Source organism: Lygodium microphyllum, chromosome 24 (assembly GCF_053477565.2).
Source record: "Lygodium microphyllum isolate KBCC chromosome 24, Lygodium_microphyllum_v1.1.10, whole genome shotgun sequence".
Taxonomy (NCBI): Eukaryota; Viridiplantae; Streptophyta; class Polypodiopsida; order Schizaeales; family Lygodiaceae; genus Lygodium; species Lygodium microphyllum.
The window spans coordinates 125,023,203-125,050,318 of record NC_141158.1 but is presented as its reverse complement, the minus strand read 5'-3'; the positions used below and the strand labels follow the sequence as shown (position 1 = coordinate 125,050,318).

Here is a 27,116-nt window from a genome sequence, read left to right as displayed (position 1 = left end):
ATTGATTGACCTATTTGGTGGTAAAACCAAATTCCTATGGGACCTTATATCCTCTACTGCTGCAAAGATCATGGATTTTTGAAGCAAAAGCATGAACAGATTGATTCAAGGGAACCTTGACCTTGAGCAGAGGACCCAATAAGGTGATATTGAAGTTGTATCACTTGCAAAAAGGTAATGGATCCACCTCCATCAAAGTTTTAACAGACTTCTCTAATGAATTTACAAATGGTACATTAATAGAGGAATAAGATATCAAACAGATCTTTCCTAAGAAAACAACAACACACCCTTGACAGTGGGTGCTATAAGCCAACTCCTAAAAGAAGCAAAGTCCTTATTGATGGGTGAATATCTACTACTTGAACCATGAATGACTTCTGAAATTACATGTGATAGTGTGATAGAGGCATGGATGTATTGTTCCCCCTATTACATGGCCACAACAAAGATCAAGATAGACATAAAAGTGGAGCTAGAGGTAGAAGTAGAAGCAAAAGATACAATAGAGAATCTGTTTTTCCCCTACAGAGCCCCTATGGAGGTAGAGCTGGAGTTTGAAGAGAATGACAATAAAAGTCAAGATGTAGATAACGTAAATGACATGGAAGAAGCTATTCAACTTCAAGAAGATACTAATGAGGAGGAACTCCCGAAAACGGTTGAAGGCTGAAGATCCTATGATGTTGGACAGAATGACTCTAGTATCATTTGGGCTGATAAATGAATCACAATGTTGGGGGTAAAGGCGCCTTTGCCTAGCAGCCCGTGTATTACTACACTGACAGTACCCACCATTGCACACTGCAGGTGGTGGGCGCCTATCACCATCACTTTATTCTTTATTATTTTAGTGATAGTTTGAATAAAGGAAGGACTAGTCACACATTGTGACTGTTGGAGTTCCCATTTGTGTCTCTCTCTCTTCTTACTCTTGCTCTCCGCCATGGCTCACTTCCGAGCAAGCTTCGATCCTTCTCACCTTTCACACAACATATGCAAAACCTCCATAAGACGTGGACTAAGCAAAAGAAGCCTTCCTTTAGCAGTGGCTTTTGTTGCCCTAATTTACCCTTCTCAAGAAAGGACGATGATGATGCACCTTGCTAACAAACACCAGTCCTACAACCCAAACAAAACTTAGATGGTTCATATTATGTGACATTCCTAGAGGCATCCTTGGAAGATGAGTCCTCGAGTTAAGAGATAATTAACTCTCCCATTACATCTAAAGCTGTCGCGATACCATTTCGACATTCAAAAGAGCTAGCCGAGTCTCCATGGAAAGAATAAGTCATTTTTAGTAGAGCATTAGACAAGGAGGCCACTCCCTTGAAGGAATCGGATTTGTACCTCTCGAAGTAGTCTGTGGGACCTTCATCCACAAAGTGGAAGGGAAAAAGCACTAACTTTTGTAGATACAAATGGCACTGAATGTCACCTAAAGGTGGATATAAGTCTTTTAGAAGATGAGTTGTCAGTCTTGCATGACTTATTGAAGGAGAAATTTGATGTGTTCGCATGGTCATATAAAGATTTAAAGGGGATTAATCCCACAGTGTATCAGCAGCACATTGATCTAGAGCTTGATGCCAAACCTGTGAGGCAAAAGCAGAGGAGCATAAATCCAAATTACTCAGCTCTGGTGAAAGCCAAATTATTGAAGCTCCGTGAAGCTCAATTTATCTATCCAACGACCAATAGTGAATGGGTTTTGCCCATCATGGTAGTATCCAAGAAGAATGGAAAGCTGGGAATATGTATGGACTTCCGCAAGGTAAATTCCGAGACAAAGAAGGATCATTTTCCTATTCCTTTCATATACCAATTGTTAGACATAGTGGTAAGACATGAGCTCTATTCCCTATTGGATGGATTCAATGGGTACAACCAAGTCTAGATAGCAGAACAAGATCAATCCAAAAGAATCTTCACAATCGAATGGGGAACCAATGCTTGTAGAGTGATGCCATTTGGGGTCTATAATGTCCCTGCTACCTTTCAAAGAGTGATGATGGTCACATTCTAAAAACACGTGCATGATTTCATTGAGGTATCTGTGTTTACAACCTGAGCATTGGGAACACTTGAAACAATGCTTTGATCAATGTCGAGAGTATGGGATTTCTCTCAACCTTGGCAAATACTTCTTTAGAGTCTTAGGAGTTCTTCTAGGCCACATTGTCTTTGCACAAGGGATAGCAATAGACCCCACGAAGATTGAGAAGATTGCAGCTCTAATCGGACCAACCAACCTCAAATAGTTGAGGGGATTTCTTGGCCATGTGGGCTATTATAGGCAATTCATTGCACACTTTGCTCTTGAGGAAAGATGCATAGTTTACATGGATTGTTGATTGTGACATAGCCTTCAATACTCTGAAGTAGTGTCTAATTGAAGCACCTATCCTACAACCTCCTAATTGGACAAATGAATTCCTTGTGCACATTGATGCATCTATTGAAGGGCTAGGTACAATCTTCTATCAAAAAGACTCCTTGAAGTCAGATTAGCCTATCTACTATACAAGCTATAAGGTCACTAATCGAGAATGGAACTACACAATGATGGAGTTAAAATGCCTAGCAATGATGTTTGCCTCTTGGAGAAGTTTTGACACTATCTGCTATCGACACACTTTAAATTTTATGTGGACCATGAAGCACTATCCTTCTTGATGAATAAGGTAGATGTGAAAGGCAGGATGATGAGGTGGCTCCTTTTCTTCTAGGAGTTTGACTTTGAAGTAGTTACCAAGCCTGGTCGCTCCCATGTTTTGGCTAATCACCTATCATGGATTCTGCAAATTGAAGAAGAGGAGAAAGATGAGGCACTATCCTTCCCTTAAAGCCATTAGAGAAGCGGGGCATTGATTTCATTAGCCCCATCGATCCTCCAACCAGAAGGAAGCAGAACCGATACATCTTAGTATGTACAAACTATGTGATGAAGTGATGTGAAGCCAAAGCTCTCAAATGAGATGACGGTAACAATGTGGCCCTATTTTAGAACGAGAATATCATCACTTGCTATGGTAGTCCTTTGAAGTTGGTTAGTGCTAGAGGTACTCACTTTCTCAACAAGCTTATGGATGAGCTAACATAACTTTATAAGATTTTCAATCACACATCCACACCCTACTATCCTAAAGCCAACAGCCAAGTCAAGGTTACAAATCATATCCTTTGCTTGACCTAACAAGGATGATGGTTGCATATCACCGTGATTGGGATGATCGACTTACAGAGGCCCTCTAGGCATACAAAACTTCCCATAAGATTGGTATAGGATAGACACCTTTCTAGCTAGTATATGGCACATAAGCAGTCTTCCCTATTGAGTTAAAGCTACCATATTTGTGAGTGGCTATCACCGATACTTTTCTCATCAATGGCTATTGCCTAAAGAAGTACTTTCCTTGTTGGGGATCATAACAATCAAAGTTGACACACTCTTTTACTAGGATATCACTCACTCTTGCCTTTGATGTTGTTACCGATAGTCTTCATTCTGATACTGTTGAGGTGGATGACACCTTATGTTCCCTCACTTCCACCTCCCATCGACTTTGCTATCTTCTCATCTAATCTCATAGAGGTGGCGTGGATTGTTCGGATAAGTAATGTTCTAGCCTTGTGGATAAAAAAAAGTTAAGGGAGTAAAGATCTTGGTTCTTGTCATGTTGACCTACTCTTTGAGAAAAGGTGGAAATACCCTCGAGAGTAGGGTAAAGGAAAAAACAAAAGAAAGAAAATAAAATAAAATAAAAGCAATACTATTATGGGAGCAAAGGAAGAAAATCCCTGTCATTATATGCCTTGCTCCAAGAAAAAGTGGCAAATACCCTTGGGCGGGAAGCTAGTTGTGGAAAAGATGGTAACACCCCATAGTCTAGACTAGTTGATTCCTCAGTCAAACTTCCAAGTTCGAGTTCTAAAGCCACCTCCCTTGGTGTGCTATGTCTTGGGACTCTTTGCAAAGCATCTGCCTCCTTCAACAGATGACATGTTTTTATATTCCAGCATAAGTTCCTGATCTATTGGCTATCTCCTTAGCTACGCTGTTTCATCAATAGAAAAAATTTGACATCATCAACAAGTCCAACTGATCTTCATCGACAACCCTTTGAGTGTTGTGAGCTTCATCCTAACCAAATAGCGATGTAAGTATGGGTTTCCTTCTAAATCTCTCAATCGAGTGTGAGATAGAGGTGGGATGCGTGACTAGTCCTTACCCTTTTAAATCCAAATGAGAGGTGAGATGTTTGAATGGAGCGTTGCACGCACAGGTTGGACCTCTTGATTCACAAATCACCATCTGTTCTTGTACATGGTATTTTAAGGCTCCCTGGCCTTTCTTCTTGCATTGTATGCTGGCACAGGGCGGGATGCACTACTGCACCATCAATTGCGCACAAGGCATGCATCCTTTGCACAAGTGGAAGTGAAGATCACATTAATGGGTGTCAGAAATCATGTTGCCCTCCTGTATTTATCAATGAAGTGCAAGACAATGGGGGGATGAGTGTGATTGATTTTTCCTTTCATCACATTGAGAGGTGAGATTTGAGGGACGTTACGATAGTGGTGCCAGGAATGTCTTTGTTTCCCTATGCACACACGAGACGAACTTGTTGTTTTTCACACACAGTTGTTTATATGCCGCTCTTAACATGCACCCAATCCTGAGAGTACACACATTTTTGAAATTTTTTTCAGTTGTGCTGAAAACATTTTAAACATTCAAAAGTTACAAAAACAAAAACAAAGAGAAAACCATAAAAATTCAATTAAAATATAAAAAATTTACAAAAAAGTAAAAGAATCTAAAATAACTAAAGAACATTAAATTTTTAAAATTTTACTTTAAAAATAAACAAAATTAAAAACCCAATAAAATTCAAAATATTTTTTAAAAAAAATAAAAAAGTCAAAATGTTTTTAAAAAAATTAAAAAATTCAAACTAGCAAGTTCCACCATTTTAGTTATTAACTAGCCATGAAATGCGAGCTTTCTTTATTTTTAAATATTTTTTTTAAATAACCTTTTCAAAAAAGTTAAAAAAAAAACCTTACACACAATCATCATGAACCCATACATGCCTACGTCTTAATTAACCTAAACATAAATCCATGAGACCTAGAGTTTGATGACCTATCATACACATCTATTATGACCATATGTATTGGGTTTAAACTTTAAAAGAAATCCACTTCAAACTAATGACCAACACCAATATACCCTCATAAAAATCATAAATAAACATGACACATAATTTAAATTTATTAAAAAGTGTTGGGAATGCAACATGATTGTTCTTATATTTGATTTGATTTCTTGATTATGGGGGATTAGGGTGCTTGTTTGTTTGCATATCACAAAGCGATATCAGCTGCATGTGTGTGTAGGTCATGTCGAACTTTTTTTGTAGGCTGTGGTCTCTGCTTGGGAAAGTCTGGTCCAGTCCTATCTGTCTTTTGTTTTTTGTAAAAAATATTCGTCGTAGTGGTGATTTGTTTGATTTTTACATGAATTTTTTCTTTTTCTTGGTTTTTATATGAGTGTTTTATCTCGTGTAGTCCGAATGGCATCCTTTTCCACATTGCTGATAGTAATTCAACATGCCCCACTACCAATTCGTGACTACTTCCTCCTGGTGGATGCTGATTGTATCCATTGGACTAGCCTTTGTTAGTTTGTTACCCTTAAGTTTTCGCCCCTAATGAGAAGCTTTGCTATCCTTTTGTGGCCTCCTATAAAAACCATTCCGGCTTGGTGTATGGCTACAATTTCTGCTTATCTTCTACCAACATCAGTGAGGCATTGTTATTACCGCTTTCAACATCCTTTATGCCTAGTGGAAATCAATTGTTAATAGGAGAGGAGATCATTGCCCTTCTACAAAAGAAGATTTCTGTCCACTTGGTACCAACTAAAGTTATTAGTAGTTCAAGAGTGTCTGTGGCCCATATTTCTTCTCTTGTCTGGAAGCAGCTATGTCAATTCCTATAGGATCACTTCATGTGGGGAAAACCTGCATCCAACTATTCAATGCATCTGTCAAAATCCTTGAGGGGGTTGGATAGTACTTCTATTGGCTAAAATGGATCATAACTTTCAATGTATTAGGAAGAGTCAGCTTATCAATGTGTCATATGGAGCTTTTTTTAAGAAGATTATTAATCTCGCACCTCCTCCAGGTGGAGTGCCAGTACCTAATCCTGCTCAGCTTTCAAAACAACGTCCACCTCCAGTTCCCTCTCCACCTCCTATGCAAGCCAACTCCAATGATGAAGATGAGCCTCCTCCAAGGTTCCATCCAAAGAAACATTTATGTACAAATTTCTTCCAATACTCCTCTTGTTCCAAATCCTCCTACACAGACATTTGTTCCTGCTATTTCTAGTAGCACGCTTTCCTTGTTTCTTTCTTGCACAAATCTATTTGTAGCCCAGAGGGAAGGCCAGTTGGATTTGTAGATTCATTCTTCCTTATAGACCATGTTAGCTCGAATGCTTTCCCATTTGATTTCTAGTGTCTAGTCTACTATGGAAACCTCGATTACCTTTTGTCTTCAAGCCATCTATACCGGTGTTTACACTTCTTTGCAAGACAAGGTGGACTCTTTAACCAGTGAGCTTAGTAAGGCTTTAGAGAATTTAGCCTTTGAGAAGGCTACATTGGGTGATATCCATAAATCAATGACTGTAGCTACAACCTTAATGGATTCATAGAAAGCCACAATTAAAGAGCTTGAGACCAAAATTACTACTTTAGAAGAGGAGAACGTGTTAATAAACTAAAGACTCTTTAGTTTCTTGAGAGTACTGTAACTGACCCTCACATGTACCAAGCTTACTGGATCCAGTTGTTACGTTCTTCGGTCTTAACACATGTGGCAGATAATCCCTTGTTCACAGTTGAATTCTTCCAAAATTTAAAATTTCATTGTTTTGTCTACACATATGATCCCAACGACCTTCTTTCCTATTCCTTGATTTCTTATTGCCTATCTTTGTACATTTCTATTCTCACTTCTAATCTAGATACCATTCCCATTTTATTCTTCACTTATGCTAACTCCCCTCAAATTTCTGTTTTCAGAAGCTGCCCATTCATTGTGCTGATCCTACACCTTCTCCTACTCCTTTTGAGCCTTTCCTTCTTGTTCCTCTTATTCCATCTGTCTTTTCAACAGAGTCTCTTCATATATTTTTATTGCCTTTTCCTCTATTCCTATCCTCATTGTCTCTTCAATTATCATCTTTTTATGATTTTTCATACCCACCTCTTCATTGTTTCCCTATCATTCTAGTATCCCCACCCATATCAGCCTTCCTCCCCAATTTGTTCTAGATACTCCTAGATATGATGGTGATATCCTCTATTCGACCGAAGTGGATGTATGATTCTCTAACAAGACGTGTATTTAATTTGCCTCTCATTCCTTGGTTGTCTTGGGAGGCTTCCTTAGCATGTTCAAACTTCTATCTTCAAATTGCTCGTGTGCATTGTCAATCTGAGGATACTTATGTATGTCTTGCTAAAAAAAATTGTTGGTATCTTGCCTTCATGCATCAACAATTCAATTTGAACACTCGGAAGACCATTCCACATCTGACAATAAATCCTAATGAGAACGTGACTATTGCATAGGCATTTCCTACTAGATTCATTATCTTGTTGGAAAGGATATGTTGTTTGTAGTTTCTCTAAAACATGCATGTACACTTTGTATATGAGAGTAAAGCCTTAGAATGTATCAAGCTTAGCATGAAGTTTAAGAAGAAATATCTTCATCCTATATAGTATTGGCATAGTTTTTTGATGTATCATCTTTTTAATGAAAATTCTCCTTCTTTTTAGCTCTTCATTTTTGGAGATCAATGCCATTCAGACTATGTTTTGTTGTGTATTTGTGAGTTCTATGTTTTATGTTCTGTGGTATGTGTGTATTATCTATCACGTGGGGATGATGGAGTTGTTGAAGAAGATTGATGTAGAAGCTAATCAAAGTTAGATTGAGGTTGAAGTTAAAGATTGCATGGATGAGTATGTGCTACTATGCTGGAAACTCTTATATCCTTTACTAATTTGTTTGGTTCTAGTTTGACCACTAAGGATTGATCTATAATTTAAGATGTCATCCTTTTGTTAGTCTGTTTGATAGATCCATGTTATTTTGGAGATTGATGGGGTCAAGGTTGGTTCGTGAATGTTGATCGATTGATGATCGAGAATGCAAAGATGAGCTAGTTTTTGGGCTTATTATTCTTTCTTATTTCAAGGCTGTGAGGACGCTCTTTGATTAAGTGTGGGGATATGTCAAGGACTGAAATGACTTGTTTTTTGGGCTACTTTTTGTTGTTTTTGTGAGCTAAATGGGTGATATTAAGGGTTTATTGATTAATTTTGGATGGTTCAAAAGTGATTTGGAATGTGTTGGGATGGATTGAGTATGTTTGAGAAGGTCATGATGGATTTTGGTTGAGATATGATGATCTCATAGGTTTTGTAATGTATTTGTTTGGTTCTGAGAAGGTCTATTTTGTCTTTGTTTTGATCCAAATTCTTTCTATTTGTGAGGTTGGGATTATGAAGAAGATTTTAAAGAAATGATTAAGAGTGTGTTGAATGGTTTTTGATGGTTTGAAGTGGCTTTGGTTTGAGCTGTATGATTTTTATATCTTATGTTGATACTCTATAGTGTTTTGTAGAGCCTTTGTCTCTGTTCTATAAGCCTATGTTTGCTTATGTATCTATTCTGATGGATGGATGTTTACCTTGGGGAATGATTTGAAATATTGGAAGTGGAATAATTCAAGCTCAAAATAGCTTGAAGAAGTAGCTAAAGAAGACTTGAAGTGAAGACTACAGTGACAGTGATAGTAGTGAGCTCTCAAGGGACATTGTAGTGGGTGACTCTTCACATCAGACATACCTCTTGGGAGGGGTGTCAATGACCAAGAGAGGGTTATTGAGAGTAATTAATTATAATTCCAATGTACTATTGAGTAAGGATATGTGTGAGAGTGATCAAGTATGAGAGATAGCCAATTTCTTATGAGAAAGTTTGTATCTACATGAGAGAAGACTATGAAGATGTAATGAAGGGGACCTAAAAGAGAGAGAGAGAAGGAAGAAGATTGTAGAAGAGAGAGTAGAGGAGAGAGAAATACTAGGAGAAGAGAGAGAAAGACAAGAAAAGAGAGAGAAAAAGAGCGAAAGAGGGGAGAGAGAGAGAGGGGAATCCATGGGAGCTGAAGGTGAAGGTGAGGAGATAGATTTGTATTTGTCAAATGGTGCCCTAATTAGGTCCTTTTACACCTTAAATATCCCATCAGTGTAATCGGGTATTCGCATGTGCTAATCTTATGTAAGATCCTCTAATCCCCATTCTTTACATTCCATCCCAACCCGGAAGGTTTTTGACATCAAAAACAAAAAGAGGATGTATTGGTATGGCTGGGTTGGGGGGGGGGGGGGGGGGGGGGGGGTGAAATCTTGTGGAACGGTGGCCTACGAGCATATATGCAGTGTGAGCATGAGGAAAGAAGGTAACTCAGTAGAAGGATAGGCACCAATTCCAAACAAGAAGGGCTAGACAAACAGGCCTGGAAAACTGATCTTAACTTGCCATGGGCAACTCCAAACGAGATGTTCTGCATGTCAAAACGAAGCTCGTTGAGCGTAATTTCAGCCTAGGTAGGTCATGCATGGGTGCAATTAATGCAGGCCCAAAACTGTTCAAAAATAGATGGCTATCTACTGCAAAATAGGCCCAATCGTGCTATCCCGAATAGGCCTGCAGTGGAAAACTGATCATAACTTGCCATGGGCAACTCCAAACAAGACGTTCCGCTTGTCAAAACGAAGCTTGTTGAGCATACTTTCAGCCCAGGTAGGTCATACATGGGTGCAATTAATGCAGGCCCAAAACTGTTCAAAAACATATGGTTGTCTACTGCAAAATAAGCCCAAATCAAGTTGTCCTTCAGCCAAGGTTGCCGCCTCAAGCTGAGGGGACTGCACTAGGGGAGTGCTGATGTAGATAGAGATTTTTTTAACCCCCGGGATCAAATGGATAACCTGCATGGTAAGCATCACCAACATATAGGTCATCTATACAAGCGTGGTTCTCTGCACTACCACCAAGGTCAAATGGAAAGTGGTTATCCTTTCCATGCATTGGGTTACCATCCACAAGTAAAGCTAGAATGGTCAGTACCACTAGCTATTGCATTGAGTATGCCATAAGCATCATATGATTAAGCTCGGTCTGCGCTTGGATGCTGTCAATAACACATGGGGTTGCATAAGCTGAAAAGTGTACTGCATCAACCCTTATATGTGACATGTGTACAGACTGAAGGGTCTCCTGAAAGGACATGTTTTCTTGATCCGTAATATGAGCATGATCTTTAAGATATACATGATCTTCTTTCTTGAATGAAAGTTTGTTTTGCTTTGGACCCACATCAAAATGGTCTTCAGCAAGATCTATCCTATCCTTGGCATAATGATATTCAAATACAAATAGGAGATTTGCATTCTGTGCTCTACATTTGTCTTGATGATCACAAGATATCGGGTTAGCACATCGATAGCATAAGCTCGCAGCATGTAGTTCCCATATTGTATCACTAGTAAGGTGTCTAATGCGTTTAGCCTTAGATAGCAATCTATACACATGCTCATCACTATTGGTCAGCTCAGTAATAGTTCTGACATGCTGCTCATAGTCATCTTACTGCTCATGTACAACATATGGTTGCCCATGACCATAATGCTCATGCTGTCCATATGGAGGGTCATACCAATGTGACTGTTGCTCATAATGATACTCATGCTGTCCATACTGCATATGGTGATAATAGCCCTGCTGCTCATGTACATCTATTTGCTGCTGGCTATTACCAAAACTTTGGTCATATTGTTGCCCATAAACATGCTGTCCAAGATTGCATGATGACTGTCCAACATGACTACAATGGGGTCCTTACATCCTGACTAACCATAAATATGATGAGTGGCAAGTCCATGAGCATAGGTATCGGCATGATGCTGGTCATAATCACTGGCTTTCTGCTTTTGCATTGCATAAGAATCTCCGTATGCATGCTCCTAAAAATATTCACAATCATCATATGCATGTTGACGATAAGTAGGCACATGCAAATGGTCATGGTACTCATAATGTCCGTGAGAATGCCCATACATGCCTTGTTGACCAAAATGTCCATGGGTGCCATACTGCCCATGCATTACATGTGGGCCAAACTGATTATTAGGGCCTTGTTGCCCAAAATTCCCATGCTGCCCATGCAATACATGCAAACCAAATTGAACTTTGGGGCATTGCTGCCCAAAATTGCCATGTGCATGCTACCCATTGCCATGTGCATGCTGCCTATTACCATGTGCATGCTGCCCATGTGCACCTATATTAGGGCCTTGCTGCCCAAATTTTGCATTTTGCTCTTGCATATAGCTTCCACTACGGGGGAGGTGCTGTCCCAAGGATGGGATGGAAGGGTTCGTCACGGGTGAGGGGAGGATGAGCTCATCATGTCGCATAGAGGGATCACCAAGCTCATAGGTGGTATGGGGAAAACCATGGGTGCTACCGAAACCTTGCTGGCCACATCCCATCTCCAAGGGGGAAAGGCGGTTGGTCTCACAGGGAGGATCGTGCTCCTTGGGTTGAGATGAGGAGGGTGAGAGGGTAGAGATGAGGGTGCCCATGCGCTCTACGAGCAAGTCCATCTTAGCCAATCATCTCGCTATGACGCTGATCTTAGCGGTTTTCCACCTCCATATGGCAATGTTCCAGCTCTCAATGTCGCTCATCATGATGGGTCTCATGTTGACATAGTGTGTCATTAAGCATAGCAAAATGGTCTGTCTTGGGGGCCCCTTCTTCAAGCATGTCTTCATGATCCTCTTGGGTGGAGCTAGGATCATTCATAGAGGCACGGGAGTCCCTTATTTCACGCTCGAAGTCCTCTTGGGCCTTTGCTTTTCCCTTGTGGCCTGCCATCCTAAGTGCAGTCCGCTAGACTATCTGTTACAAAAATGGCAATATCTTGAGCTAGGAAGCTCTAATCGCCAAACTTTCTAATTCAAATTAAAGCTCTAAATCCCCTCTATGAGGCTATGTAAAAATATCTCAGACAGTAAATGATTAGGGCTTTGCTGTAATTGACTTTTGTGGGTTGACTGTGTAGGACTGTTGCTTGTCCCACAGTACCTCTGAGCACAAAATTGGGTGTATCTCCCAAAGCTTGCGGCAGAATGGGGAGATTTTTGGCTCAAATCAAAGGGGATGATGCCCTCTTTGAATTGAGCTTTGGGGTTTGTGCTCAATCACACAAGAAGGCTTTGCTGTAATTGACTTTTGTCAGTAGTTCCGTGAGTTTGCATCCCTGCAATACTTTGCAACTTCCATGCATCACTGTGTGTGGGAACCATTGCCAATATGAACCAAATCCTTGCCAATTAGGGCTAATACATTGCCAACAAGAGCATAACCTTACCAGGCATGACATCTCAAGACCAATCATAAGCATCATTACCAAGATTGCCAATCAAGGGCATATGCATACCCCGTGAGTACCATTGCCACTTGCAAAAATATCTTCATACCAACATAAGCATATAAGTGCCACTATCAAGAGAATCAAAGTGCCAAGCCTTAGCTTTACAACTAAATCACTGCACTTTAGGCATACACCCCATGATTCCTCACACATCCAATGCATTCCATTGCTTCAAAACCCCTTGAATCTAAAGATGGTAGCGCTTTTCCAATTTCCTTTTCGTTGGGCAGATCAGTAAGCTTATGTGAAGCTTTGGTTTTCAGAGAGACCCAGAGATTGTTGGGAATGCTTCTAAAGAATATAGATTGCTTTAGACAACAAAAGTTCTGTGATCCAGAATTTCCCAGCTAAACACATTTGTGATGATACCCTCAATACATGTCATTGAGGGCATATGTCAAAGAATATGATGATACCCTTAGTAAACCAATCCTGGTGCCATTGCCATAGACACAACCAGTGCAGCAGCAACCATCCACAAGGGCTGGATACGGAGAGAGTGACCCAAATCCACACCATAGTATCAAGAGTGAAGCATATGACATAGAACAATTAGCAGACAAGCTCCAGCTTGGGGCAAAGTTCTATGTTGTAGGCCAATCTATTGGAGGCTATGCTACATGGGGATGTATCAAATACATTCCACACACGCTATCTGGAGTGGGAATGATAGTCCCAATCACAAATTGCTTGTGATTTGGTGTGAGTCCCGAAGAGTTCAAGTAGGCAATGTCCACACAAGTGAATGGAGACCACTGGTTCTTAACAGTGACCCACTACTTGCCATGGCTTTCATATTGGTGGATGACACAACGCCTCTTCCCAACGTCCACTGCTGTGCAACTGAGAATTGATGTGTTTGGTGCATCAGATCGTAAAGCATTGCAATCTTACAAGAGCTTCATGACAGAGATTGGGAAGAAGGCAACTCAGCAAGGCATTGTTGAGTCATTGGTCAAGGATGTGGTGATCATGTTTGGCAAGTGGGAGTTTTGATCCAGGTGATATGCAGGACCCAACTGACTTCTCTGTGCATATTTGCCAAGGGGATGAAGACTACCTGGTCCTGGCCCCCTGGGACTTGTACTTGTAGCTTCTATAATGGCTTCTCAGGGGCACGGTGCTCTTCCTAGAGGCACTGAGAATGCCCGTCTTCAGGTACAACAAGCGCCGCCACAAGGCTTCGGGAATCACAATCAACAATATCAAAGAACAGTCTCTAAAAGTGCCACATCAGTCAGAGATGATACTTTTGTAGCTAGTAGTGGCAATTCGGCCAAATACATTGGCTTGCCGTCTACCTACATTGTGTTTCTGCCTCTCTTGGAAGATGCATTTCGTGCGACTCTGAACTCAGGAAGCAATCCTTTTGAAGTAATAACTGATGCTGTGGAGGCTGTTGAGAAGAGTTTGTAGACATTCTAGCACCGAGAAGAGAAAAAGACGCCAAGTTTCTTAGATTGGTTTGGATGGTGCACATGGGATGCATTTTACAATGATGTCAGCACAGTAGATAGCTTAATTGTAGGTGGAGTACCACCACACTTCCTGATAATTGATGATGGATGGCCATATGTGGTGGCCACTGATCAACAGCAGCCTGAAACTACTTCAGTCACCACGGGATCGATCTTTGCAAGTCATCTAACACATATTAAGGAGAATTTTAAATTCTAGAAGGATGGAAGGGAGAGAGATGGGAGCATAGGAGGCTGAAGGAGCATCTCTTGGATTTAGATGAGCCATAGGAAGGCGTGCCTCACTTTCTTGCTGCACATCTCCAACCCTAATTCTTCAACATGATTTGAGCCTTAATCTTGTTTTGAGTAAAGGAGGGGGCCTGGCTGTGATGTTGCCTATGTGGAAAGGCTTGCCTACATGATGCAGCATGAATGGATTAATGATGGCGGTAGGAAGAACTTGATCTGCGGTAGCCATCTTCGTCCTACAAACATGGGGAGTGTCAGAACAAAGACTGTGAAGAAGGCCTCCAAGAAAATGATCGAGAAGTATTACTCGCAAATGACCCTGGATTTCCAGACCAACAAGCAAACATGGGGCGTGTTAGAACAAAGACTGTGAAGAAGGCCTCTAGGAAAATGATCAAGAAGTATTACTCGTGGATGACCTTGGATTTCCAAACCAACAAGAAGATTGCTGAGGAAGTGGCCATTATCTTGTCCAAGCGCTTGCGAAATAAGATTGCGGGGTTCGCAACGCACTTGATGAAGCGAATTCAATGAGGCCCTGTCAGAGGCATCTCATTGAAGCTTCAAGAGGAGCGTGAAAGGTGCATGGACTTTGTCCCTGAGGAATCTGCAATTAAGACACTTGATCTGATCTCAGGTAGATCTGGGCTTGTCGTTGCCTTAGCCTGCACTCAGGAGGTGGATCTTTTGAAGCGCTTTCTTAAGCTTGGAGGCTTGTATTTACTGGATCAGTGGCTGCAGGAGACATCTCAGATAGGCAAATCTGCACTAGAAGGGGAAGACGAGGCTTGTGAGAATCTTCTCTTGCTCTTGCTTCAGGCCATTTAGAGGATGACTGTAGATCTCCTGGCTTTGAAGAGTTGTGCTGTGCGGAAATTTGTAAATCATCGAAGTCACAAGCATCAAGAGGTACAACGGAGGGCAAAGAAGGTTGTGGAGATGTGGAAGAAGAAGAGAGTCTCTGTTGAGATGAAAGAATCTTCTGATACTGCTGTGGAACCTCACAACAGCTTTTGCTCGGACGCAGAGATGAAACCCGTCCAACAGAAGGTTATCCTCCACACATCAAGCTCCAATGGTGTTGGTGGAGATTCCTTGGGCATCATCACCCTCAAATTTGCCTCTGTTGCTTCTCTCTGTTCTTCACAGCATCCTTCTTCATCACCCTATAGGTCTCAAAGTTGAAAATGAGTTGCCATTTTTGTCTCCTTGCCTCCAGATTTGGCCAAGACTCCTACCATAGCTCCTGTGTGTCTTCCAAGAAAGCTACCATCTCTACCTGTGTACCTGAAAAGTAGGGTTTATTGTTGGAAAATGAGACTAGATTTGAAGTGTAAGAGCGGAAACCTGGAGGAAAATAATACGCATCCTTACGGATTGTGGAAATTGTTCCATGGACGGGATTTGTATCTCAGTTAAATTTTTATATAAATTTTACTTTCAAGGAATTTGTCTGATCTATTTTTGTGTCAGTGCATAAAATTACGTAAATGAACATGTGACTAATGAGTTAATTAAGGAAGCTTCTTGTATGTGTTACCACTAATGTGCCCTTAGGTAAGTAGGAAACTAAAGCTATCAAGGGAAGCGGGTGGGCGAAACCCCCTGATGGGTCCGTCCTACGGCAGGGTGGTCCTAGAGAACTAGGAGGCTTCTCAACATTCAAATTGCAATGACATATTGACCTTAGATAATGTAAGGTAGAACCCTGGCTCATATCGTTTTAGGAGACTGGAATGGGACTTTTCCCTACGAGTAGAGAGGTCAAGCAATGCATCCCTCTCATTTTCCATTCTCTTTGAACCAAGTGCAATATGAGTCCACCTCAGTCTAGATGCTATGGGCAAAGTAGATCAATGCTAGAAGGCTGTAGAACGACTTTACAGTTAGAAACCCAAAAAGATTCAGGTCGATCCTAACAGGGTTGGCCGATATGTTTCGTTGTGGAGTAGACTCAGAATTCGCTAACTGACAAATCCTATGACATTCCGTGGGAGTGCCAGGTAGCGACTTTTAGATCAGACTCCCGATTGACTACTAAAATGTGTTGCAACCCATGCACGTTACAGATAATAGCCTGATTGTAGATCAATATTTAAGAAGACCTTTACACCTTGCAAATGGTCAAGTAATTCATCTATCCTTGGAATTGGATATTTATTTTTTATCATCACCTAGTTTAGCCCATGGTAGTCGATGCAGAGATTGAGGTTCTATCCTTCTTCTTTTGGAATATCACCGGTGCTCCCCATAGTGAATTACTCAATCAGATATATCCTTGGTCCAAAAGTTGCTTGAGCTATTCTTTCAACTCAATGGCTTCTCGAATGGACATATGATAGGATCGCTTTGTTATTGGCACAACTCTTGTTATTAGCTTGATCTCATGATCAACTTCTCTTGGTGGAGGAAACTTTGTAAGCTCTTCAGGGAATACATCTACATCTTCCTTTAGCTACGATGGTTCTTCATCTACTTCCTTTCCTTGCTTAATCTTATTAAGTTTGATTAGGTAGATAAACAATCCTTTTCTAAGTCTCTTTACAATCCGAGAAGCTTTTGCTAGTTGAATTCTAGGGTTTTCAGGTTCGCCTTGAGTGGTTACTAACTCTCATTTTTGGTGTAGGAATGTGATTTGCCTTTTTTGCAATGAATGTGAATGTCATTGGGGATTAGCCAATCGATTCCCAGTAAGCACTCGTGAGCTCCTAAATTCATGACTTTGAATCCCATGTTGGAAAGATTGCCTCCTAGGTTAAAATCCACTCTTCTAGTCTATTGAATATAAATTTTCTCTTTTCCATTTGCCAATTCCACTAATAATTTAGATGTGGATTCAATATTTGTTCCTAGTCTCTTTGCACATTTCAATGAGATAAATGAGTCCATGCTTCCAAAATCAATCAAAATCTTAAAGGTTTTACCTTGATAGGTTGCTGGAGTTTAGATTATTGAGAATTGGTGGTTAGGACCCTTCTTATTAAGAGTGGCGTGTATCGTTGCTCTTTTGATGCTCACTTCTAAAGTGGTGTCTTTACCTTTGTCTTATTCCTTCCTTTGAAGGTTACTTTGTCAACTTCTCCGTTGGTGGTTGAAACTGCTCAATTTTGGCTACGAAATTGCCCTTAGCGGATTGGCTACCCTAACTTTGGACATTATCTTTTGAAGTGGATGGGTTCGTTGCAATGAAAACATCTTGGTACATCCTTGTTGCTGATTGTTGATGCAAAGTTTCCAATTGTACTTGTCTTGGCCTTCTTCCTTTGACTGATCTAGTATTGTCCTTGGATCCTCTTGACATATCATCATGGTTCTTCACATGGAGAAATTTCTCCCCAAAATTTGCCACTCTCAGATGTTGATTGAAGTTCCTATATAATGAAGCTTGCTTGAATTAATGCATCTTGTAAGTAGAATGGGCACATTGCTTTGAGATGAGTATCCAATGGAGGGTTTAGCCCATGATAAAACTTTGACACTTGTTGCATGATGTCCATAGAAGATGGGGCATGCTTCATAAGGAATACAAATCTGGAATAGTAAGCCTCCAAACTTGATATGAATTTCTTCAAGCTAAAGAATTCATTCATTTTCAATGTGTGATATATTAGTGGGAGGTATTGTCTGCGTACAACTTTCTTCAACTTGTTCTAAGTAATGGTTGCTTCCACAATCCCTTGGTCCTTGCACCATTGTTTCCACCAAAGTCAGACTTCGCCCGTCAACTTTAGTTTTGCTATCATTGCGTAATTTGAAGCTCTAGTACCTGCAATAGTGAAGTAATTCTCCATAGATTAGATCCAAATTTCTACTTTAGATTTGGCATCCTTTCCTTTGCCATCAAACTCGAGTGGTTTGATTTGCTTGAGAAAAAATATCTTCTCTTGCACCAACAAGACAAAAAATGGGCCCAATATTGCCTCTAAGGCTCTAGCTAGGCTCCTATACATACCAAACAACCCCCATGGCCTCACAGTTAGGAGCATCTGCATGTTACAAAATGATTTATCTAACAAATGCATTTGTAGTCATGAGTTTCAAACTGTAGTCCAACGTATTGCCCATCTTGAATCTAAGTAGAGGGAGTATCCCATACATATAGGTGACTAATACCTCATTATATACACAAATAGAGCACCCCCTAGTTGATTGATATAGCTTCTATGGCTCTCCTACACCCTAGAGATTGGGCCCATGATGTGTCATCTCTAATATAAAGAATAAACGTGACAAAATCCTTTCATGATGTATATAATGATCTAGGAATATTTCAACCTCACATAATGTCTCCCCAAAGATCAATGTGCTGCCCTACAATAAAGAAATCTCACACACTTAGTGTCGATCACAACTAGGCATACATGTGCTATGCATCTAGGAGTTTTACTTTTAATACCATGCTTAAATGCAAATGCAACATGTATGGCTCATTGTGCTCAAATAAGTTTAACTATAAATTAGCTAAGTGTTATGAGAAAATAATATTTTCATGATTTGTTTTTCCTAATGTTATGCTACATTGTAAAGGTATAATATCAAGCTAACTGGTGCTACTATTCCTTATTGAACTAAAATAAATCGATGCCTATATTATATAACATGTAATGAAATTAGTATCTATTCAGATCCTATATCTTTTCAACCCTTTTTTTCCTTATTGCTTAGGTTTTGCTTTTGTGCATAAGTGTAAAAGAATTTTATCGTCAATTTTTGTATGAATAAGCAATAAATACACACTTTTTTTCACACATAAGTAGAGGTATATTGAGAAAAATCCTCATACCCTACCCTCATTATACATCTACATGCGTACTCTTAAGAGAATGAGAACCTTTTTGGAAGGTTCTCTTTCTTGCTCTCTAACATTCCCTCTCTCCCTCTCTCTCTTTCTCTCTGTCACCCTCTCTGTTCCTCTTTCTCCCTCTCTCTCTTTCTCTCTGTCACCCTCTCTCTTCTCTCTCTCTCTCTCTCTCTCTCTCTCTCTCTCTCTCTCTCTCTCTCTCTCTCTCTCTCTCTCTCTCTCTCTCTCTCTCTCTCTCTCTCTCTCTCTCTCTCTCTCTCTCTCTCTGCCGTATCATCCTTCTTTTTCTCCATTACCATGGGGGGGGGGGGGGGGGGGGGGGGGAGGGGGGGTTTATAGGTGTCTGGGAGGGGGTGTGTGAAGAGCGCAGTATGGATTGGCCCTCTCTCTCCCTCTCTTTGCCATGTTTCCTTCATGGTGGCCATGCTAGCGGCCACCTGGCGATATTGGAGAGATGGTCGATGCCTTCAAGGCTCCGTCATCTTCCACTTCTTTCCCTTGTTCGTTGTTGTCATTCCCTTCTTCCTTGGCATCATCACGTCATCTTCGTCCTCTTTCCCGTCGATGTCATCCTCTTCCTTTCCCCCCTACGTCATCGTCTCCCTCCTTCCTGGCTGGCGTCGTCACATTGTTTTTCATCCTCCCCCCTCGCCACCTATTCAGTGAAGACAAGGGGGAATTTTAAAAAAAAAATAAACTCATTTCTAACAAAATTGGGGGGGTGTGGTTTCCACCGGGGCTATGCAGGGATATTACATCCTCTCCCCCTTAGAGAACTCAAGATGTCCTCATCTCGGAAGAAACTGGGGAAGACAAGCATTAATGGGGCATTAGGGTCTGTGGGTTAGGACCCACCATGCGTCTGTTACCCTACTTTTAATGACCCTAGTAGTGCAACTTATATTATTGCAATTAATCGTAGGTACAATAGTAGGATTTATTCCAATATAAGTTGTGTTACATGTCAATAAAATTTCTAGGATTTCTAATCATTATGAAGAGGTCTAGTGGGTTTCTAATCATCTTGAAGAGGTATAGTGGGTTTTAGGTCTTCATCTTCATCTCACTACTCTATATATCCATAGACTGTGCCATGTAGCTTCGTTTCCTTGGAGGCTAAATGTCTTCTGGACTTAGGTCAGGGCAGTTTGCTTGGATGTGCCCTAGCTGATTGCACTAGAAGCATTGACGATAGGGACATCTTCTACAGATGTGCCCCATCTCTCCACATATGTAGCATCTCTTGTCCTGATCTTGGAAATCATCTTTGTCATACTCACGCGGTTTAAGTTCTTGGACGGTTAGCTTTGCTTGAAGTAATGCATCTTGCAAGTCTGTCGGACGCATTGCTTCAAGACGGTGGTTCAGAGGAGTGTTCAGACCATGGCAAAACTTGGATACTTGCTGCGCGATATCCATAGGTGGCATGTATTATAGTAGGGTTACAAACTTTGAGTAGTAAGCTTCCAAGGTCAATTCCAACTGCTTGATCTTGAAGAATTCATTCATATTCAAAGTCTGGTAGGTTGGTAGAAGGTATTGTCTACATACAACATCTTTTAGCTGAGTCCAAGTGACATCAATTTCAGAAATACCTTGATCCTTGCACCATTGCTTCCACTATATCTGAGCCTGGCCAACTAACTTAAGTGCTATCATTGCTTGATTAGCAGAAGCAGTTCCCGCGGTAGAGAAATAATCATCCATCAACTCAATCCTTATCTCTGCCTCCACTCCACCAAACTCGGGTGCCTTGATTTGCCATACCACTTAGGTTATTCTGTTTAGGATATGTCTACGAGCCATACATTAATCAATCATATATCATTATGAAGTTTCACTTTGATACCAACTATAACGTGCTCGGTTGTCCAGGCATGTTTTTAGCGATCCATCAAGAGATGAATCTAAGTGACGCCGCCAGGCACTCCCATGGAATGTAACAGGGTTTGTCACCAAGGGTTTCCCAAGTCTGCCTCACAATGGAACATTCATGGTCATCCCACTATGATCGACCTAAAATCTGGGTTCTAGTGGTCAAGATCTCCTGATAGCATTCTAGTGTTGGGTCTTGGATACACAAAGATACCCAAGCCGAAGCAGACGCATGCTGCAATTTGTTCAAAGAGAATGGGAGACGAGGGGGATGTGCCACTCAACCTCTCTGCCCGTAGGGCATAGTCCCATTCGGATCCTCTAAAATGGCATGGATCGGGGTTCTAACCTAACACTATCTAAGGGTTGTGACAAAACCTTGTGAGAAGCCTCCCAGTTCTCTGGGACCAGCCTAGATGGACCCGTCGAGGTTCCACCCACCCGCTTCCCTCAATAGGCATTCTTTAGTTATTTAATTAGGTCCTATCACATTTATGTGTGACATTTATTTCAACTACCTTAATTAATCCTTTTATGAAACATGGTTTGTTCACGTAACTTAAAGCACCGACATGAAAATATGGCAAACAATCTTTTTGACAAACAAGTTCTTTAATTTATCTTCAAGTTAATCTTTGTCTCCTATCCATACAAGAGAAATTATGCATCCCTTCTGTCCTACAAAAGTAATTGGTCCAAATCACATGGCACCACAAATTCCATCCTTTATCTAGAATAGGATCTTCCAATGCCACAGATGTTGGGCCCATGGCCATCTCCAACTCCGTTCCGAACTTAGCAAGGGGTATCGAGAGCTCCACCTAACCCCAAGCGCCCTAGGAGTGAAACATAATTTTCGTGGTTGGCCTTTTCACCACTCGACTGTTAGCTCGTGAATCGAGTAGTGTCCTTCTCAGGTTGAAGCACAATGTGACCTTGGAGAATATCCACCCGTACAAAATATCATTTCCTTAATTAATTTGGTTAAGAGTCAAGCACAAACAAGGTATTCAGCCTAATATCATCTTCCAAGAAAACATTCCTTTATCCCATGGCAACTTGTCATCACAGACCCCTGCCATGCATTTTCCACCAAACACAAGCACTTGGAATAAACATCCAAATCACATCCCAACAATTAGTTTAATGCAAAATCATTTAGGACGTTGTTTGATCAATCAATAAAAACAATGGTATCCTTTTCCAAACATTGCAGGAATAGTCACAATAATCTTTCCATTGCGTATTTTCTCTCACCCTTGGGATTAGGAGCGGTTCTATGTAAAATTTACTTAGCATATCCTTCTTTCGGCTAAGGCATATGTTAAGGTTTTAAACACTATACAAGACATAAGTTCTATTAGTCACTTACATTGCTCGATAACCCAGATTTTTTCACAACAAGTGTAAAAGCATCGGTCTTTCCTTTGACTTAGGGTTTCCTGATCCTTGAGCTCTTCATTTGCCCTAGAGTTATTGTTTCATCCAGCCTAACCCTGAATAGGATTGATAAACATAGTCACTATTGACAGATCTCAAGGCATCTTAGTTTTTAATCCTTATGATCGTTGTTTGTGTTAACTACGCACTAGAGTTTTGAGATTGAATTTCCTCTAGGATAGATTACTTACCATGTGATCTGTCAAGCATGCAAGCTACAACATACTTTTAGTGTGGTCAAATACATATCTATTATTTTCTAGAAAAGGAGAGTCAACAATACCTTGGAATCTTATATGTTATTTATGCTATGTACGAATTTATCGCATAGCAACTAGATGCAATTTACTTCTCTTGATACAAGCACCTCACAAACTCCACCTTTTGAATGTTTGCAATGAATTTGTCCTTTTCAATAAACCATTCTTGTGCGGCATAGTATACGTCTAATGCATCTTATACGTGAATCAAAGCAAGAATTCATCAATCTGGAAATATGTTACTTACGACCAGTACTACAGTTGGATGGGCAGTGATGTCCTCGCTCGAGGCTTTCGTTATGGGATTGCTTGTAATATAACTAGTTCTCACAGCAAAGCAAATGATTCGAAATTCATGAAATGCACCATTCTCGCAAAGAAATACAAGAAATACACTATGTTTGCAAGGAAGCCATAGCCAAGGTAGCTAGGCATGAAATAGTATTGCCATGGAAGGATGAGAATAATAGATGAATGTTGCAACATGAATACTCACCTCATGTCAAGGTGGAACATGTTATGCACCCCATATCTTGGTGGCTAAGAGCATGTACCCTCTTTGTTGGTGGGAGGAAGGAACCTCAAAGCATGTATCGCTTGAAAATGGCAAAAAGATCCTCCACATGTTACATCTTCACATTTTATACTTAACCCTAGCCTACCTTAGATTAAGGTAACTTATGCTTTATTACAAGCCATCCTGACCTAAACCTTGTGCGAGATATAAAAATGTAGAGGACAACATGTAGTATGCTGCCATGCCTTCAAAATCATATTTTGATACCGATGAGATGATTTACTTTCTCACAGAAATTTAATACATCAAGTTGTTTACTGCCCTATTTATGAACTACCCTCTTGCTTAAGCCATGGAAATCGTTCCAAATATGATGCTTGTTGCCATGAAGACTCTTCAATAGGCAAACCCTTCCATTTGACAAGGTATTCCATAAGAATACGGTTCCTTAGAACCTTCTCCCGCTTGCCAATAATCTTCTCGGGCTCATAGATGATCAAACCATCATCATCCAAGGGAGGTAGTTCTTCAAGAACTTGTATTTGAGGACCCACATACTTTTTAAGCTGAGACACATGGAAGACATTATGGATTCTTGTGTTTGAAGGTAAGTATAGTTGATAAGAAAGATCCCCAACTTGCTTGACAATACGGTAAGGACCATAAAACCTATGAGCAAGTTTGTTGTGCCCTCCTTTAAGAGAAGCATAACGTGATTTGGGAACCTTCAAAAATACCCATTCATCTTCCTCAAACTCCACATGTCTTCTTTTCTCATCCGCATAGACCTTCATTGTCTCTTGAGCTTTATGAACCTTGTCCTTGTATTGCTTTATAAGGGCCTCCATCTTTTCCAACTCCTCACGTGCTTGTGGATTTACATATTCATGAAACAATGCGGAGGGTACTTTACTTTGTAGCCATATAAGGCTTCAAAAAGGAGACATTCCAATACTCATATGGTAAGTATTGTTGTAACAAAACTCCACAAGATGGAGCCATTGGTCCCATGCATTTTGTGTCTCATGGCAAAAGTGCCTCAAATAAACCTCTAGCCATTTGTTAACTCTTTTCGTTTGCCCATCTGTTTGCGGGTGGTATGCGGTACTAGGAGTCAAAAGAGTCCCCATTGAAGAGAACAAACTCTTCCAAAAGATGCCCATAAAATTAGTGTTGCGATTAGACACAATCTTCATTGGCAAACCATGAAGCTTGAAAATACATTCCATGAATTGTTGAGCCACTTGGTTTGCTATACATTGGGCCTTAGTAGGGATGAAATGGACTGATATAGTCAACTGATCAACTACTACATAAATGCTATTCCACCCATGCTTAGTTGTAGGCACTCCCACAATAAAATCCATAGAGATATCAGTCCACTTGCCTTGAGAAATAAGGTTTTGCTGAAGTAAGCCATTGGGTAGAAGAGATGAATCTTTATTTTGTTGACACAGAAGACATTGCATCACATAATCCTTGACATCCCACCAAATGCCCTTCCAATAGAAGATGTTATGGATGTTGTCAAATATTTTAAATAGCCCATGATGGCCCGCTGAAGGTGAAGAATGCATTTAATGCAAAATACAGTCTTTTGAAAGAGGATTGTGGTGTCAAGTAGGCTCTACCATGATACCATAAAAGACTGTTGTGCCAATTGAAATAAAGATACTCTTCTCCTTTACCTTGCTGAAATTTCTTCATCATCTTTGATGCTTACTCATCAAGCAAATATTCTTCTTGGATGTCATGAATCCAATCCTTATGTACAATTGAAATTGAAGAGATAGAACATGCCCACATCCGTGATAAAGCATTTGCCATAACATTATCTTTTGCAGCCATGTAGGATATTTCAAAATCATAGCTTTAAAGAGTAGCTAGCCACCTCCTTTGCTTAGGGGATAAATTTGGTTGGGAAAGGAAGTATTTCAGCACATGATGATCGCTCTTCACCTTGAAATGATTGCCATATATGTAGTGATGTCACTTTTTGATAGCGTGCAAAATTGCCAACATCTCTTGTTCATAGACATGTAACTGACGCTCCTTATCATCAAGCTTGCGACTTTCATAGGCTATAACTCCATGGTCTTGATACAAAACAATCCCAACTTGTCTTCCACTAGCATCCACACATATAATGAATTCCTTAGATAAATCCAGGCATACAAGAATAGGTGCTGAAACTAAGAGAGATTTCAGCTCATTGAAGCTCTTATCGACTATGGAGTCCCAAAAGAAAGCTTCTTTCTTCAGTCTATTTGTCAGAGGAGCCACCACATGAGCATAGTTTTTGATAAACCTCCTATAGAATGAAGAGAATCCAGGAAACCCCTCAAGGAAGTAGAATTCGGAGGAGTAGGCCACTCTTTGATATATTTCACCTTGTTAGGATCCACACAAATTCCTTACTCTCCCACAATGTGACCAAAGTATTCCACTTCATCTTCCATGAAAGAAAACTTTGACATTTTGACAAAGAGTGTGTCTTCTTAATGTGCCAAAGACCCCTTGCACATGCATAAAATGCTCATCCTTGTATTTTCTATAAATGAGGATATCATCAAAGAATACAAGGACTGTTTTGAATAAGAAAGGTTGCAACATCTTATTCATGAGTGCTTGAAAAGTAGTGGGTGCATTTGAAAGCCCAAATGGCATGACCAAGGACTGGTATAACCCTCTTTCAGTCCTAAAGACTGTTTTAAACTCATCCCCTTCCTTCATTTGAATTTGATGATAGCCCAATCTTGGTGAAGACCTTTGCATCTTTGAGCTCATCCAATAGGTCATCAATGCAAGGAATTGGGTATCTGTTCTTCATCATGGACTTATTAAGCTCCCTGTAATCAATGCACATAAAAAAGACCCATCTTTCTTCTTTACCAAGAGCACAGGGGAGGCAAACGGAGATTGGCTTAACTGAATTAAACCCATTTGCAGCAACACTTTAACTTATCTTTCCACCTCTTAATTTTGAAACTTTAACAAGCGATAGGGAGGCTTGTTGATGGATTTTTTGTTGGGCAGCATGTTAATAGGGTGGTCTACCAAACCAATTCTCACAGCAAATCAAATAATTGGAAATTCATGAAATACACAATTTTTGCAAAGAAATACAAGAAATACACCATGTTTGTAAGGTAGCCATAGCCAAGGTAGCTAAACTTGAAATAATATTGCCATGGAAGGCTGAGAATAAAAAATGTAAGCTGTAACATGAATACTCACCTCGTGTCAAGGTGGGACATGGTATGCTCCCCATATCTTGGTGGCTAAGAGCATGCACCCTCTTAGTTAGTGGGAGGAAGGAACCTCAAAACATGTATTTTTTGAAAATGGCAAAAAAGATCCCTCAGAAGTTACATCTCCCCCTTTTATACTTAACCCTAGCCTACTCTAAACTAAGGTGACTTATGCTTTATTACAAACCATCCCAGCCTAAAAGAGCTTTGTCCTCAAAGATGAATTGGGAACACATTACAAGGATTATTACAAAGATAGCTTGAAGCATTTGGAATTTATGTTGAAATAAAGCTTCATGTTGATGAAGATGGAACATGCTGCTATAAATTATCCAAAATAGGTTGGAGTACAAAATAGGTCATATCTTGAGCTAGAAGTAACCGATTTCCATGTGCGAGATATAAAAAGGTAGAGGACAATATGTAGTAACTAGCCATGCCTTCAAAATGAAATTTTGAAGCCAATAAGACAATTTACTTTCTCATAGAAATTTAATATAGCAAGTTATTTACTGCTCTGTTCATGAGCTATCCTCTTGCTGAAGCCATGGAAATTGTTCCAAATATGATATTTGTTGCCATGAAGACTCTTTGATAGGCAAATCCTTCCATTTGATAAGGTATTCAACAAGAATATAATTCCTTATAACCTTCTCCCGCTTG

The 27,116-nt window shown here is 40.3% G+C and overlaps 1 pseudogene across 1 annotated transcript; it reads left to right on the top strand.

Moving 5' to 3' along the window:
• Nucleotides 1-13,890: 13,890 nt before the first annotated feature.
• Nucleotides 13,891-15,736, top strand: LOC148015618 (small ribosomal subunit protein eS17-like; annotated as a pseudogene). Its single transcript, XR_015688428.1, has 2 exons — nucleotides 13,891-14,946; nucleotides 15,051-15,736. The product of XR_015688428.1 is annotated as a small ribosomal subunit protein eS17-like (transcript).
• The last annotated feature ends 11,380 nt before the right edge of the window (nucleotides 15,737-27,116 follow it).